Here is a 15,018-nt window from a genome sequence, read left to right as displayed (position 1 = left end):
TAGTAGTGGTTTCTTTGCAGCAATTCAACCATGAAGGACTGATTCACACAGCCTCCTGAACAATTGATGATAAGATGTGTCTGTTACATGAACTCTGTGAAGCATTTATTTGGGCTGCAATCTGAGATGCAGTTAACCGAATTAATTTATCCTCTGCAGCAGAGGTAAATCTGGGCTTTCCATTCCTGTGGCGGTCCTCGTGAGGGCCAGTTTCATCACAGCGCTTGATAGTTTTTGCGATTGCACTTGAAGAAACTTTCAAAGTTCTTGAAAATTTCACATTGACTGACCTTCATGTCTTAAAGTAATGGACTGTCATTTCTTTGCTTATTGAACCTGTTCTTGCTATAACATGGATTTAGCCCTATTTGGCAAAAGACCATCTTCGTATACCACCCCTGGCTTGTCACAACACAACTGATTGGCTCAAACACATTAAGGAGGAAATCAATTCCACAAATTGACGTTTAACAAGCTGCACCGTTTAATTGAAATGCTTTCCAGGTGACTACCTCGTGAAGCTGGTTGAGAGAATGCCAAGAGTGTGCAAAGCTGTCATCAAGGCAAAGGGTGGCTACTTTGAAGAATCTAAAATATATTTTGATTTAGCCAATAGTCAAAAAGGTATATTGTAGCCATCCCATGAACATATGTCGAAAGCTACACATATTCATCTTCTTTGATTGGTTCATCAACTTCCGTTTATGTGACTGCACAGAAACTAGCTCACGAGTTGGATTCGTTCTACGCATGCAACGCAAACCAGCCTGGTCCCAGCAACTTGTTGCAACTGCGCTTATTGCGTCACATTGAAATTAATGGACTTCCGCCGGATCGCAAACAATTGGTGGGAGTCCCTGTCTGTACGAGGCTTCATCACCGAGATAGAACACACCCAACCTACCCTCGGTGTACACACGCATCCGAGATAGGATTCACCCAACCTACCATCGGTGTCCAAATCTAGCAACTGTTATTTTCTATTGAATGTCAAAAATCTACAACATGAATTCGTTCAACGCATGCAACGCAAACCACCCTGGTCCCAGCAACTGCGCTTATTGCGTCACATTGTAATTCATGGACTTCCGCGGTATCGCAAAACAATTGTGGGAGTCTGTCTGTAATGAGGCTTCATCATCGCAAACAATTGAGATAAAACTTCATCACCCAACCTTACCCTCGGTGTCCAAATCTAGCAACTGTCATTTTCTCTGAATGTCAAAAATCTACAACATATATATGGAATGCTTCATTTAAAATGCATGCATTCAAATGTAGGCTAAAGTGCGAGTATATACTGTGCACCTTTGGTTGAAACCCTCGACTGCGTAGTAGTACTCACCTCCATACAATACATTGCAAATTGGACAGACTGCATGGTCATTGTCGATGTAAACTGCTATGGCAAACGTTAAATACAACCATTGTTCACACTAGATTGAGTCAGTTTTGACCAGGATAAAATATGACATGTCAGTTCGATTTAACCATCCAGCATTTTGAAAACCAAATCACTGACATCTACAAATCTAGATGCGCTTTCCGAGATAGTCTAAAATATTTATTTCAACCTGAATTCCAAATGTTTAGCCATTGTCATCATATGTGCTAAATACAAAGCACATTCGAGGCATTAAAACAATTACACAAATTATGCATTTACCTATTTCTACAAGTAAAAAAAATATTTATATCCTAATGTATGATTTTCTTTAGAATACCACAAACAATTGATGGACCAGGAAAACGAACACACCGAAGCTACAATTTTGGGGTTCAGAATTAAGCGTCTTGCTTGCTTTTCATTAATTTATCGGAGAGGGAATATGCAATTGCATATAGTTGACAAAGTTTTTGTAATTTAACAGCTGAGACCTCTCCTGAGTCCACGAGAGTTGTAAAGCGATGGACAAGACTAACTACCAATTGATCATTAAAGAAAGTGTGAAATTGGGGAGAAACAGAGGTACAAAAATAAACCATGGTGCTTTTCTTGAACGCTCTCATGATTGGACAGTAGTTGGAGAGAATTGTATGGTATCAGTGACGACAGTACATTTATCAGCCCTGGAATGGATAGTGATATGCTCATTACCTGAATGTCTCCACACACAGAAAACAAAACCGTGGTAAAGACAGATTCAGGTTGGATATTCGCCTGTCGTTTTCCTTACGACCATCAACACAGTGACAAATCACATTTTTCAAATTTCATTTTTTTCAAATTTCAGCTCTTTAACCATACATTACTCCTAAAACTTTCAAAACTGTCGATTTTCATTCAGACTATTTTAAATTATTTATTGAAATTTTGAAATTAATAGCACCTTGGTCATGTGACCCACACACCTTCAAACACCAGAACGCATACACTCAGTGGCCTACACATTAAACACTCTGATTGACCATTTGCATCGCATGAGATTTTACATGAATTTTTATAAGTTTCACAGTTTCCATTTTCATCTCAGGTGATTTTACATACATTTTTTTTCTGTTTTTCATTGTTTCGATTTTCCAGAACTCTCTGTTAATGTGACCTAAAACCCTTAAACTGCTGGCGGAATATCCACTGACAAGTCTTATATATTGCACACCCTGTGGTTTGTCAATTTTCTCACACGATTTTACATACATTTTGTCAACTTTATAATTTCAATAGCTCCCTCAAACAAGGTTCAGAATGTACACTGACTACGCTTCTATATTGCCAACACCTAGCCCCCCTATAGGGCCCTTACCTATCCAGAGCCCAATGTCTTATGCCTTCGCGCCTGCCTGGGCTCTCTCACACTCTGTGTCTGGCCTCTGGCCCCTTCTGCGTGCACCTGGTAACCCGTAAGTAAAGAAGGAGGATGGCAGAGGAAGATGCCCACCCCCCGACAAAAGCTTGATCAGGCTGACTTTTCACAGATCGCAGCGAGTGAGCCGTTCTGTCACGTAATAAAACCTTTGACTCAGAATCAGGTCGTCTATGAGGGATTTAGCACCACAGGTTCCCACAAACAGCGGTGGCGCATTAGAGAGGGGCGGCAAACCATCTGGTCGCACTCAACTCCCGTGCATTTAACGGCTCTTACTCACCTGCCAAAAGAGGCAGGCTATCCCGGGCCAACCGAAGACCAGCTGTAATGCGTTACGCTAGGGGGATTCTGATTTAGAGGCTGCCTGTGTGTCATAATCCCACAGAAGGTAGCTTCGCACCATTGGCTCCTCAAACTGCCAATATTGCATACACCAAATGTCGGAACCTGCGGTTCCTCCTCGTACTGAGCAGGATTACGAGCTGGGTACGCTCCTTGAATTTCATCAAGCTGACATTCAGTGATCCGTGCCCAGTGGGAACCTAGGCTTCTTCCATCACATTTTATGGGTCCGCAGCAAATCAATGGGCGTGAATGGTACTACAGGCCTCCCTCCCAGACAAGCTGGAGATACCTCTCCCCACTTCAGAGGGCATGATCCAGATCCAAGCAATGCCCTATCACTGCAGGGCCAATGGGTTTAGTCTCCGCCTCGAGTCTAGTGAGCGTGGAGGATTCCATCACCACCTACAATGTGTGGTGTCCCACACTCAGGCAAGCCTGAGGCCTGGTAGTGTCAGCTAATGGTAAGGCACATGCCATCTCCACTACATGCTCCCAGGAGCGTGGAGGAGAGCTCCCACATAGAATGTGTAGAGTCCCGCAACCAGGCGGACCTGAGACCTGGCAGTGTCTATAACCGCTGACTACATTCCATCTCCATTTAGAGCTCCACTGTTAGCGGGTCCAGCCGAAGCCAGCGTTCGTTTCAAACCTTTTCGGTTTAGAGTTAGCTAAGTGTACGGGGACGCGTGTTTGTACGTTTCACCGCAGCCGCTCTGTGATCAGACTGATGCCAGTAGTGCCGTCTCCCAGGACTTTGAGCCATCATTCTCAGATTGGCTTCCTGTTAAGGTCAGGTTTACAAGAGCCCCGCAGCAAATCATTGAGTCTGGTGGAACCGCCCTCACATTTTCATGCTTGACTGAAAGCTCCATATTCCAGAACCGACTGCCACCTTCAGTAAACGATCAACAGCCATCACCATCTCCAGGTATCTCCCGTTTGGTTTGTACCATTAGCGACACCCGAAAACAGGTGACATACAGGGAGGGATTGGAAGAGCCCTGCTTGAGGGCTACCCCGTTGTCTCCTTACCCCCCCCTGTACTAACATGCCACAGACAGTCTCCTAGCTGTTGGAGAGACTCCCTCAAACAGGTGACACACACAGTAAGGGTTGGAAGAGCCCTCCAAGGGCAATGGTACTATTTATCCTGAAGTTATGGATCTGACTTTGCCATCTTCCCATACCTCCCCTGTCTTAATCTATCTGAGGTAGTCACTCTCAGCCAGACCAGGGTTTCGTTCAGTTGTAAATGGACAAACTAGAGGGAGTGCAATGTGTAGGGCCCACTGATTGTACATTCTGAACCTTGTTTGAGGTCAGTATGACATGACCAAGGAGCTATTGAAATGATAAAGTTTACAAAATGTGTAAAATCATGTGAGATTAAAAGGGACACACTAAAGGCTGAGATGAAAATGAACAAACTAAAGGGTGTGCAAATATAGAAGGGTAGTCAGTGGACATTTTGAACCTTGTTTGAGTCCAGTAGGTCACATTTTTTCCCACCTTTATTTAACCAGGTAGGCTAGTTGGAGAACAAGCTCTCATTTGCAACTGCGACCTGGCCAAGATAAAGCAAAGCAGTGTGACACAGACAACAACACAGAGTTACACATGGAGTAAATAATAAACAAGCCAATAACACAATAAACAAGTCAATACAGTAGAAAAAGAAAGTCTGTATACATTGTGTGCAAAACGCATGAGGAGGTTGGCAAAAATAGGCCATAGGAGTGAATAGTTACAATTTAGCAGATTAACACTGCAGTGATAAATGAGCAGATGATGATGTGCAAGTAGAGATACTGGTGTGCAAAAGAGCAGAAAAGTAAATAAAATAAAAACAGTATGGGGATGAGGTAGATAGATTGGGTGGGCTATTTACAGATGAACTATGTACAGCTGCAGCGATCGGTTAGATGCTCAGATAGTTGATGTTTAAAGTTGGTGAGGGAAATAAGTCTCCAAGTTCAGCGATTTTTGCAATTCGTTCCAGTCACTGGCAGCAGAGAACTGGAAGGAAAGGCGGTCAAATGAGGTGTTGGCTTTGGTTATGATCAGTGAGATATACCTGCTGGAACGTGTGCTACGGGTGGGTGTTGTTATCCTGACCAGATAACTGAGTTAAGGCGGAGCTTACCTAGCATTGACTTATAGATGACCTGGAGCCAGTGGGTCTGGCGACTAGAGCATACAGGTCGCAGTGGTGGGTGGTATAAGGTGATTTGGTAACAAAACGGATGGCACTGTGATAGACTGCATCCAGTTTGCTGAGTAGTGTTGGAAGCTATTTTGTAGATGACATCGCCGAAGTCGAGATCGGTAGGATAGTCAGTTTTACTAGGGTAAGTTTGGCGGCGTGAGTGAAGGAGGCTTTGTTGCGAAATAAAAAGATTCTAGATTTATTTTTTGATTGGAGATGTTTAATATGAGTCTGGAAGGAGAGTTCACAGTCTAGCCAGACACCTAGGTATTTATAGTTGTACACATATTCTAGGTCGGAGCCGTCCAGGGTGGTGATGCTAGTCGGGCGGGCGGGTGCAGGCAACGAACAGTTGAAAAGCATGCATTTGGTTTTACTAGCATTTAAGAGCAGTTAGAGGCCACGGAAGGAGTGTTGTATGGCATTGAAGCTCATTTGGAGGTTAGTTAGCACAGTGTCCAAGGAAGGGCCAGAAGTATACAGAATGGTGTCATCTGCGTAGAGGCAGATCAGGAATCGCCCACAGCAAATGCGACATCATTGATATATACAGAGAAAAGAGTCGGCCCGAGAATTGAACCCTGTGGTTCCCCCATAGAGACTGCCAGAGGTCCGGACAACATGCCCTCCGATTTGACACACTGTTGGAGCTGTTGGCCGGGGTTGGAGTAGCCAGGAGGAAGGCATGGCCAGCCGTTGAGAAATGCTTATTGAAATTTTCGATTATCATGTGGGGACCACAAATTTCTGCTTGAAAAAGCTAGCCTTTGCTTTCCTGACTGACTGCGTGTATTGGTTCCTGACTTCCTGAACAGTTGCATATCGTGGGGACTATTCGATGCTATTGCAGTCCTATTTGATGCTATTGCAGTTTGTGCTGGTCAAGGGCAGCCAGGTCTGGAGTGAACCAAGGGCTATATCTGTTCTTAGTTCTGCATTTTTTGAACGGGGCATGCTTATCTAAGATGGTGAGGAAATTACTTTTAAAGAATGACCAGGCATCCTCGACTGACGGGATGAGGTCAATATCCTTCCAGGATACCCGTGCCAGGTCGATTAGAAAGGCCTGCTCGCAGAAGTGTTTTAGAGAGCATTTGACAGTGATGAGGGGTGGTCATTTGACCGTGGACCCATAGCGGATACAGGCAATGAGGCAGTGATCGCTGAGATCCTGATTGAAAACAGCAGAGGTGTATTTGGAGGGCAAGTTGGTCAGGATAATGTCTATGAGGGTGCCCATGTTAACGGATTTAGGGTTTACCTGGTGGGTTCCTTGATGATTTGTGTGAGATTGAGGGCATCTAGCTTAGATTGTAGGACTGCCGGGATGTTAAGCATATCCCAGTTTAGGTCACCTAACAGAACAAACTCTGAAGTTAAATTGGGGGCGATCAATTCATAAATGGTGTCCAGGGCACAGCTGGGAGCGGAGGGGGATCGATAGCAGGTGGCAACAGTGAGAGACTTATTTCTGGAGAGGTTAATTTTTAAAATTAGAAGTTCAAACTGTTTGGGTATAGACCTGGAAAATATGACAGAACTTTGCAGGCTCTCTCTGCAGTAGATTGCAACTCCTCCCCCTTTGGCAGTTCTATCTTGACTGAAAATGTTGTAGCTGGGTATGGAAATCTCAGAATTGTTGGTGGCCTTCCTAAGCCAGGATTCAGACACAGCAAGGACATCAGGGTTGGCGGAGTGTGCTAAAGCAGTGAGTAAAACAAATTTAGGGAGGAGGCTTCTGACATTGACATGCATGAAACCAAGGCTTTTCAATCACAGAAGTCAACAAATGAGGGTGCCTGGGGATACGCACGGCCTGGGTTTACCTCCACATCACCCGAGGAACAGGGGAGGAGTAGGATGAGGGTACGGCTAAAGGCTATCAAAACTGGTCGCCTAGAGCGTTGTGGACAAAGAATAAAAGGAGCGGATTTCTGGGCATGGCAGAATAGATTCAGGGAATAATGTGCAGACAGGGGTATGGTGGGGTGCGGGTACAGCGGAGGTAAGCCCAGATATTGAGTGATGATAAGAGAGGTTGTGTCTCTGGATAAGTTGGTTAATGGGTGCGGTCACCGCATGTGTGGGAGGTGGGACAAAGGAGGTATCAGAGGTATAATGAGTGGAACTAGGGGCTCCGCAGTAAACTAAAAACAATGATAACTAACCTAAACAACAGTATACAAGGCATATTGACATATGAGAGAGACATACAGCGAGGCATGCAGTAATCACAGGTGTTGATTTGGAGAGCAAACTAAGACAACAACAGGTGTGACAACAACAACTAATCAGCTAAAACAACAACAGGTAAAATGGCGATGACTGGGCAGAGAGGGTCGGTTAACTAGACACAGAGCCTGAGTTCGCGGCTGGGGCCGACAGATAAAAATAAATAAATAAAAATGTAATTCATTAATAAATAAACAAACAGAATGGAGTACCGTGATTAATGGACAGACCAGCGGGCATCAGCTATGTAGCCAAGTGATCATAGGGTCCAGGGGGCAGCAATAGAAGGAACAAGGGAGCCGCGTAGTAGTCGCTACCACGTTATCATGCGGGCGAGGCAGCGTTTAAAGTTAGTAGCCCGATGCTAGTAGAAGCGTCTGCTCCGACGTCCGACGGAGGCCGGTTGAAGGCACAGCGGATGGAGTATTCGTCGGCAGACCTGTCGTGGTCTAGCGGCGGGGCGCCGTGTCGACTAAGGATCCAAGTCAGATGGCGAAAGAGGCATTGTAGTTGTAGTAATTTAGTTTTCTATCCGGGAGATGCGCCTGGCTCACGGCTAACTGGTGCTAGCTTCGGGGCAGGGGCGTTAGCCACTATAGCCACTCGGAAGCAGCGGTGATCCGGTACCAAGGTCCAGAGCTTACGGCAAGGATCCGGAGGAGTAGTTTGTTCTAGCCGTGTTTGGGTGGAGTACGAGTGAACAACTGAGTAGGCCGGGAGGTGGGCCTCAGGGATAGCTTCGCTACTGGGTAACTCGGTGGGTGCTAGCTAGCTGTGAAGATCAGGAGAATGGTCCAGGGATTACGGCAGGAATCCGGCATTGTGGTGGAGAAACAGTCCATTACTGGTAGGCTGGCGAGTATTATCCAAGCCAAAAAAGGGCTGGTACCTGTGCAGAAGGTAAAGGCCGCTAGCAGTGGCTAAATAGCTTGTAGCTGGTTAGCTTCTGAAGGCTAGGAGGTTCTTGCTATAAGGTTTAAAATAAAAAATAATAGCGGTTCCGTATCACATTGGGTGAGGCAGGTTACCGGAAGGTATAATTGAACTATGATGGAGAAGAGATTGAAAATAAAAATGAAATATATACAAAAAAGATGAAAAAATACAAAAGTACACAAGAGGACGAAATGACCAAGGATCTATTGAAATTCGAATGTAAAAAAAAGTTGGTACTTTGTTTACACTCCCTAACTAATTCAACTTGGAATACAAAATGTTGCTCACATTTCCACATGTTTATTAGCTTTGGAAAGCAAATGAATGTCCAAATCGTGAAAATAAGACCTGTGCAATGTTGTGTGCAATTTTTCCAACATCATGACACTTATTTGGAGTCTGTGGCTCAAGAGGTTTGAAAGCTATTGAGGTTTGAAAGCGCGAAAATCCTTTCAATATCCAACCTGAAACTTTCTTTACCTTAGTGAACAACCAACACAGCCTTGCTCAGGTAGCAATGTCAAACGTGTTCATAATGGTCAAATCTGCTTCAGGTAGCCTATACGTACCTAGGCTAAAATGTCAGGTTATTTCAGGGAGATGTTGTTCTTGATGATGACATTAAGTATCTTATTGATTTCATATTCCAGTTAGTGATTTTGTGTGGCTCGTTTGAGATTACATTTTAAAGGGGCAGTGGAGTCAAAAGCGTGATTTCCCTATGTTTTATATATATCCACACGGTTGGAATAATACTGTGAAATTATGATAATGCACTTTTGGTTTAAAGAGCTGTTTTAAAAGGCCGCCTGACATTTCAGCTTGTTTGGCTGGGTGGGGTTTTTGTAAAAAGTGAATAAGCCAATAACAAAGACAGTTTGTCCCCCTCTCTACCAATAACAGCTAGTTTTCAGGTTACACATCCCTTCCATACATAACCACAGAATCATAGTATCAATATGAGAGTCATAATTACCCATAACACCTAGCAGTCAAACAAGGAAATGGTTCCAATCGTTTTTCCACCATTCATTTTTCATAGGGGATTTTAGAAACACTTAAAACAAGGACTGTGTTTTGTGTAGGCTTGATAACTGTGTGAATCACTCAAGGACAGGGTGACTTTTATCAATATATTTGCAGGCAAAAAAACGAAATGCTAATTCGCTGCTAACTACAAATACCATGGTGATCTGGACGAGACTTGAGGCAAAGGTAAGAATCTCTGGAATAACTATCTAATGTTAGCTAAATGTAGCAATGAATGAATTGGAAACATTTCTTTAAATTGGCAATTCTGTCTTGTGCAAGTTTTAAATTGGCGAATTGAAAAATATTATTGCAAGAGAAATTGCATTTAGCTAAGAAGCTATTGACAACAATCAAAGTAAGGTACTTAATTGTTAGCCAGAAATAATTAGACATTGAGATAAAAATGGTTGCATTTGACCTAAAAGTCATTATTAAGCCTAATTCTATGTAATAAAATAATAATAGCATTCTCAGAATGTTCAGAGAATGTTAAGCAACAACGTTCTTCTGTGGAAATTTCAGTACATCAGCATGACGTTTTCTGCAGGTTTCCTCATGGTTCTATTTAAAGTTATGTTCTCAGAACATTAAGAAAACTTTCCATAAAAACCACAAGAAAACACAAGTTACGTTCTAAGAATGTTATTTAAAAACATATACATTCCGTTCTCAGCATAAACAAGACACTCTCTATCCTCTTTCTTGTTAAGCGGTCAGGTTGTGTTGGCCACGCCCACTAATTGGCCACACTTCATCTTAATGAGTGCTCGTTTCCTTTGAAATAGGGTCTGTTTGAATAGACTAAAATGAACAGTTTTATGAGTTTAAAAAAAAAAACGTGGCATTGTAACGCCATCTTGGTGGCCCATTGCACTAATTCCAAGGATACAGATCAGATGATCATAAGTTTGAATCTCATTGACGCCATGCCGCAATTAAAAATAAATGTCTTTGCATGATTAATGCATAATCATATGAATTTACATGTCATCCCAATTGTGATATTTTTTTACTAATTGATCTTTTGACCAATCAAATCAGCTCTGAAAAGGATCTGACGTGAAAAGATCTGTTTTCCATGTGTTTGATGCCAGTCCATTTACACCGTTCCTGACATTTTTATGAGTCGTCCGCCCCTCAGAAGCCTCCACTGGGAAATGTATGGCTTAGTTCCCAGAACCAATGGGAAACAAAAACATACGTTCTCACAACTTCCAAGGAACCAAATGTGCTAGCCTGGAATAGCATGTCCAACTAAATGGCCAAACAGATGAACCATGCATATGACTGAATGCAATCCTACCTTAACATCAAATCAAATTTTATTGGTCACATACATATATTTAGCAGATTTGTTATTGCGCGTGTAGCAAAATGCTTGTGTTCCTAGCTACAACAGTGCATTAGTATTGGCAGCCTAGTGGTTAGAGCGTTGGACTAGTAACCGCAAGGTTGCAAGTTCAAACCCCTGAGCTGACAAGGTGCAAATCTGTTGTTCTGCCCCTGAACAGGCAGTTAAACCCACCGTCATTGAAAATAAGAATTTGTTCTTAACTGACTTGCCTGGTAAAATACACATCAATTTAAAGGAACATAATTAAAAATATATAAATGTTAGGACAAGCAATGTAGGAGTGATATTGACTGAAATACAGTAGAATACAGTGTATACACATCAGTAGTTCCATAATGGTCGCTGTTCTTTTGCATCATTCAACTGACTACAATACTATAATGCTGACGTGAGCACATCTGTGTTTACCTGTCAGCTTAAACAAAGCTAACGGAACGGAGGAAGCCCTATTGATATATAATGGACAACAATATAAACGCAGCATGTAAAGTGTTGGTCCCAGGTTTTACGAGGTGAAATAAAATATCCCATATGCAGAGAAAGCTTATTTCTCTAAAATGTTGTGCACACATTTGTTTACATCCCTGTTAGTGAGCATTTCTCCTTTGCCAAGATAATCCACCCACCTGACAGAAGCTGATAAAACTCCATGATCATAACACAGGTGCACCTTGAGCTGGGGAAAATAAAAGCCACTCTAAAATGTGCAGTTTTGTCACACGACACAATGCCACAGGTGTCTGAAGTTTTGAGGAGCCGGCATTTGGCATGCTGACTGCAGGAATATGCACCAGAGCTGTTGCCAGAGAATTGATGTTGATTTCTCTACCATAAACTGCCTCCAATGCCATTTTAGAGAATTTGGCAGTCACAACCACAGGCCACGAAAACCACGCCAACCACGCCGTCCCAGGACCACTTCACCTGCAGATGAAACTGAGGGAGTATTTCTGTCTGTAATAAAAAAGCCCTTTTGTGAGGAAAAACTCATTCTGATTGGTGGGGCCTGGCTCCCAGTGGGTGGACCTTGCTCCCAGCTGGGTGGGCATATGCCCCCCCCAGGCCCACCCATGGCTACGCCACTTCCCAGTCATGTGAAATCCATAGATTAGGGCCTAATGAATTTATTTCAATTGACAGATTTCCTTATATGAATTCTAACTCAGTAAAATCGTTGAAATTTTTGCATGTTTGTGTTTATATATTTGTTCAGTATAATTAGAAAAGGCCTTATTTGATCTCTCCTAATCTCTTGGTTGGTGCTGCTGTTGTTGTTGAAGCCTGTACACGTAACCACTACTGTTTGTCAGATTCTAAGATGCTCACTGATTGGGTCTTGTTTTTGCAGCCGCAGCCATCAGAGAGCCGAGAGAGCTTTTCATATATCAACTACCCACTATTCTTGTTTGTATGTCTTTCTGGGTGACTGTATATGTGTATTTCTGGGTGACTGTATATGTGTATTTCTGGGTGACTGTATATGTGTATTTCTGGGTGACTGTATATGTGTATTTCTGGGTGACTGTATATGTGTATTTCTGGGTGACTGTATATGTGTATTTCTGGGTGACTGTATATATGTATTTCTGGGTGACTGTATATGTGTATTTCTGGGTGACTGTATATGTGTATTTCTGGGTGACTGTATATGTGTATTTCTGGGTGACTGTATATGTGTATTTCTGGGTGACTGTGTATGTGTATTTCTGGGTGACTGTATATGTGTATTTCTGGGTGATTATATGTGTATTTCTGGGTAACTGTATATGTGTATTTCTGGGTGACTATATGTGTATTTCTGGGTGACTGTGTGTTTCTGTATATGTGTATTTCTGGGTGACTGTATATGTCTATTTCTGGGTGACTGTATATGTGTATTTCTGGGTGACTGTATATGTGTATTTCTGGGTGACTGTATATGTGTATTTCTGGGTGACTGTATATGTGTGTTTCTGGGTGACTGTATATGTGTGTTTCTGGGTGACTGTATATGTGTGTTTCTGGGTGACTGTATATGTGTGTTTCTGGGTGACTGTATATGTGTGTTTCTGGGTGACTGTATATGTGTGTTTCTGGGTGACTGTATATGTGTGTTTCTGGGTGACTGTATATGTGTATTTCTGGGTGACTGTAACTTTCCGCTGCAGGCCTCTGAATTATTCATTGGAGGAGGAAGTGCGTATGTGTGTGAAGGGGGTGGTACATACACACACCCTCCTTCCTATTCCTGTGTCCTGACAATACACACTATTCCCAAATTCTACAGGTTACTATAGTGTTGTCTGCTTATCCGTGATGTGTTCACCTCCCTAGCCTGACTGTCCCTGCAGCACACACGCCGCCTCTATTCAGTCCTTATCACCACAGTCCTGTTTTACACACCGCAGGCAGTGTAATGTGCTGCCTGTTTCCGCTCTAACGGGCCATGTCTAGGCTTGACAGTTCATGCAGCTTTAGGATTCTGATCATGGTATTCCGAACGCATCATGCATCTACACCGACATTTAGATGCGTCTACCATATCCACAGTGTGTCTGAATGATCTTTTCCAGTGCTATATGCAAATGTCAGTATGCATTCTACAAATGGTGGAATAGCCAAATATGATAGTAACACAACAACAACTGATGCCAGTAGCTATAGCCAGCTAACCTTCTGTAACTAGCCAGCAAGCTAGCAAGCAATGCTAAAGGAATTGCAAATGGGTTAGCATAACTCTAGCGAACCAAAAAATAGTTTTCTAAATATTAGCTAGCTTGCTAGCATTTATGAAGCCAGCAAACACGTCTATCATGATCTAGAACATATTTCCCTTCAACATTATAATGAAAATGTGCCTATAACTCAAAACACAGGTTTTCTGAGACATGTGGCATTAGTGCTGATGACTTCGCTCACTGTATGCACTCGGTAGCCTGATTGCTTCCAGACTGAGGAGAAATGCGCCACACAATGCATCCCTGATTACCTCTGAGGTGGTCAGGCATCTCCTGTCTTTTCAAATGCCATCTTCATAGGCTGATAGCAGAAGGATGAACATATTCAGAATTTCCTCAAACTGGACAAAATAAACGTTCGAAAATGCTATTTTAGCCAATATAAGGAATATTCTGAGGCAGGCTTGGTTATTGCTAGAGAAAATGCTATTTCTTATACAGGGGATCAAACTATTGTTAATACAGGGCTACAACTCAAAGTAAAGTTTATATGGGGTCCCCTACAGGATAGCTCCCGCATTACACTAATTGCCAAAACCAGCGCACACACACATAATCTCCTTTGTAGCTGAACATTGTGTGCCCGAAGAGGATTCTACGATGACGGACAGACAACTGAGCCAATGGCGGGAAGACTAAGACTACACTCAGCTGAACCAATCCAAAGATCCGATCTTCCAGAATCAACCTACGTTCTTTTCATATAAGTGATGGTATTGATTGTATCGGGCTCTTTGTCTGCAGTTCCGTAATGAACCAGCGGGAGAGCTGTAACACGCCGTTCTAGACATTCTACTCTGAATAAACGGTCGCTTGTCACACTTACCAATCTTTGTCCGAACTGGATCCTGACCAACTCGCCCGTCTACATATCTAATTTCTAACAGAACTTGGTAGGCAGACGATGGTTTACTAACGATCCAGTGAAGTGAGTTGATTTGGGTGTGAAGGCAGAGTTGGTGAAAGGGCCCGGTTCCACCGGAGGGGCGAGTGAAGACTTCCGGGGAGGACAACAATTCTGCTCAACTCGGAAAACTGATCTCAAGGTGCACCATAAAAAAGGTAGGCAAAGCCTCCGTTAAATCAAACTTTTGCATATTGTCGTATAGTCTGTCCAAATTTTGATCAGTCTCCCGAGTAAGTATGAATTCTTGTAAATTTATAATTTGTTGACGAAGTCGAAAGAACAGTGTATGTGAACACATATGTAATGCGAACCGGCGACGGCCGGTGTGATTTAAATCATTGATGAGATATCAGTAAGGGATAGCTAATTACTATTCATTAAATCTGGCGCCGAGGGACAAATTGTACTTTGGGACCCGTGACCCGGTCAGCACAGTCTGCTAGCTTTCAATGATGAGTGATCACTTTGGGCCTGGATAGTTC

Source organism: Oncorhynchus tshawytscha, unplaced genomic scaffold (genome assembly GCF_018296145.1).
Source record: "Oncorhynchus tshawytscha isolate Ot180627B unplaced genomic scaffold, Otsh_v2.0 Un_contig_7905_pilon_pilon, whole genome shotgun sequence".
Lineage (NCBI taxonomy): Eukaryota > Metazoa > Chordata > Actinopteri > Salmoniformes > Salmonidae > Oncorhynchus > Oncorhynchus tshawytscha.
The sequence above is the reverse complement of the archived record's forward strand: the minus strand, read 5'-3'. Positions refer to the sequence as shown.